Source organism: Rhipicephalus sanguineus, chromosome 4 (assembly GCF_013339695.2).
Source record: "Rhipicephalus sanguineus isolate Rsan-2018 chromosome 4, BIME_Rsan_1.4, whole genome shotgun sequence".
Lineage (NCBI taxonomy): Eukaryota > Metazoa > Arthropoda > Arachnida > Ixodida > Ixodidae > Rhipicephalus > Rhipicephalus sanguineus.
Window position 1 is genome coordinate 82,654,723 of NC_051179.1, and position 2,748 is coordinate 82,657,470.

The window sequence follows — 2,748 nt, forward strand, 5'->3', positions numbered from 1 at the left end:
AGAAATATGTTATACACGATTTCTGTTTAAAGATGCGCAAAAGGCAGGCATTAAATGAAGCTATACATTACAGTGTCTAAAGGCCCAAAAGTGTCCCATCAAGTGAAATTGTCACACCAATGTTTAACGGTGCTGATGCTGCCGTTGGAAGAAATACGTGGCGTGCCCATGTTGTAACATGTGCTGTGTACAATTAGTGAACTTCAGCCAATCGTCAATAATAAGCAGGTAATTACTCGGTATTTTGAGGTAACAACATTACATATAAATGCGAGAGAAAACACAGCTTTGTCAATTTGACTGGAACTTGCCTGCAGGGCAGCCCACTGATACTACTGGGGTCGTATGCTACAGCTTAGTGGCGTTCTCTGCCTGTAAATCAAAGCCGGCTGTACGTAACCAATGAGTTTGACAAAGCGCTGTCTGGCTGGGTAAAGAGGCGTTGGTCCACCACGTCACTGACCAATGTGAAGAACAAAACAAACCTACACTTCCAAGTCCGTGCGCCTGTCTGCTCACAAGCAGTCTATCATTGTGCTTCATGGACAAATGTGCCATGGCCTGACAACTGAAAGAGCTGGAGACAGTCCGGAATGACCTTGGAATGGAATGGTTGCCCGACGAAATTTATTGAAAAGGTGGTGCAGCAAGTTATTGCCTGGCATTTGGTAGGCAACTTCCCAGAATACTCGAGATCAAAATACATGGAATTAGCAGATGATTGATCAGAATCTTTTCATGAGAAAAGGTGTCCAGACTAGGCCTAAGCTGAGGAGAAAGACAAAGAATGGGCTTATTAATGTGAATGACCACTAGTCCCATTGAAAGTGCCAGGTCTGAGCTTTTGGAACGAAAAAAGAAAAATTTAATTCTGGGGTTTTATGGGCCAAAAACTATGATGCAATTATGAGACGTGTCGTAGTGGGGTACTCCACAATATTATGACTACACGGAGTTATTTGATGTGCACCTATATATAAGTACACGTGTTCTTTGCACTTCGCTCCCATGAAAATGCAGCTGCCATAGCTGAGAATTGAACCCTTCCTCAAGGTTAGGAATGCAAAACCTTAGTTGCTAAGCTACCATGGCTGGTAGAGTGTCACAAACTGTTCAACAGACTCAATAAGCAGACTGTTAATCTGTCTACATGGAAGAAGGCAGCATACAAATCTGTCAACATACAAAGGCGTGACTGAAGCAATGTAAAAAAGATGTTGCCAAAGCCCATGCAGTGCCAAGTTCCATTGCAGAGCACGCTCAAAATGTACCGATCGAGAATCTGGGACGAGCTGTAGGTCATTATCATGAAAAAGAATCCAGCAGGAAAGTAATGTCCGGAGTAGCTGTTTAACCAAATCACAGGCTTAGCAGGACACAAGGCAATCTGGACAACACATATTCTCAAACCATGGAATGAGTACTCAAGCATATGCAAGCTAACCTTGTACTGACCAGTTCATTGTCCAATGTAAATAAGACCTGCAAAGATCCCAAAATATCCCTGTATATATACATTTTCTACATTGGTCAGTGACCTGTTGTATTAACATTGGTGCTGCATTGCTACAAAGAACCTGATTTCCGGGATCACATAAGCGATCTCGGAAGCAAAGTTTTTATCACCTCATGGGGCATTAAGGACGTAAAGTGACGAGAGAGTGATTATTGGCATAGCTCGGGATACCTTCACAAAGGAGCCCTTCATAGCAAGCAATATCAACTCCATGTGGCACTTTCACTCGTGATTTTCTCTGCCGTTTGCTGAAGCCAATTCGTCTGTTGGATTCAAGCAAGTGTTTAAGGTCTTCATAAGAGCAACCTAATGCCCCAAAATGTTTCCATGTCTGCCTTTAGCGTACGTTTAAACATTTTCTCAATTTTGAGCGCTTTGAGAGACACCGGTAAGTGGTGAAAAAGAACTGCAGTGAAAATATGCTGTTTTTTACGAGCATCAGGAACGGTAGGACACATAACTGTTATGAGTAAGAAGCTATGGTAGTGTCATGTATTCATGTAATCATTTCAGCAAAAGCCACACTTCTTTACAGAGGTGCACAGCACAGAATACAATTGAACATGCAGATATAGATGACCAGCACTTGTACACATAAGAATGCAGACAAACATGATGTATGGTGTGACACTGGATCAAGCTGAGTATTTTGTATAGAAATAAAAAAAAACGGTTAGTGTGTCATTCATGTTAAGGAAAATTAAAAATATCTTTGGTGAACATTCCACTGCAGCGTGTCTTCAGGCAAGTTTCTCCCAAGAATGCAAAAAGCAAAGAGTTGCGCCTGTGAGATGGAAGCAGTTATTCGTGTGTACATCTGGCAATAAACCTTGGTTTGTGAAAGGACCTTGGGACTAACCAACAAATTCAATACAAAGTGTGTTAAAACCTGCAGAAGCAAAAACCAAATTCCTGCTAGGCTGAAGATGCGTAGCTCGGCAAACTGTTGTTGCAGCAATATAACAAGAACTTCAGAATCATCATTGTACTGCTTATAGGAAATAGGGAACGCAGCCTCACGCTCAGAACCCCTGTAAGGTTCTCAGAACCCCTCTATGCTCTAGAAAAATTCAACTAGAAATTATACACTCATTAGTGTTACTGCATTTCTAAGTGAACCAATAGTATGCCTAAATTCCAGTGCGCACAGGCTGTTTGGTACACACTTTCCGAGTCAATGCTCTTTTGTTGAAGTTCACCCTTAAAGTCAGGCATAAACCAAGATCTTCAGT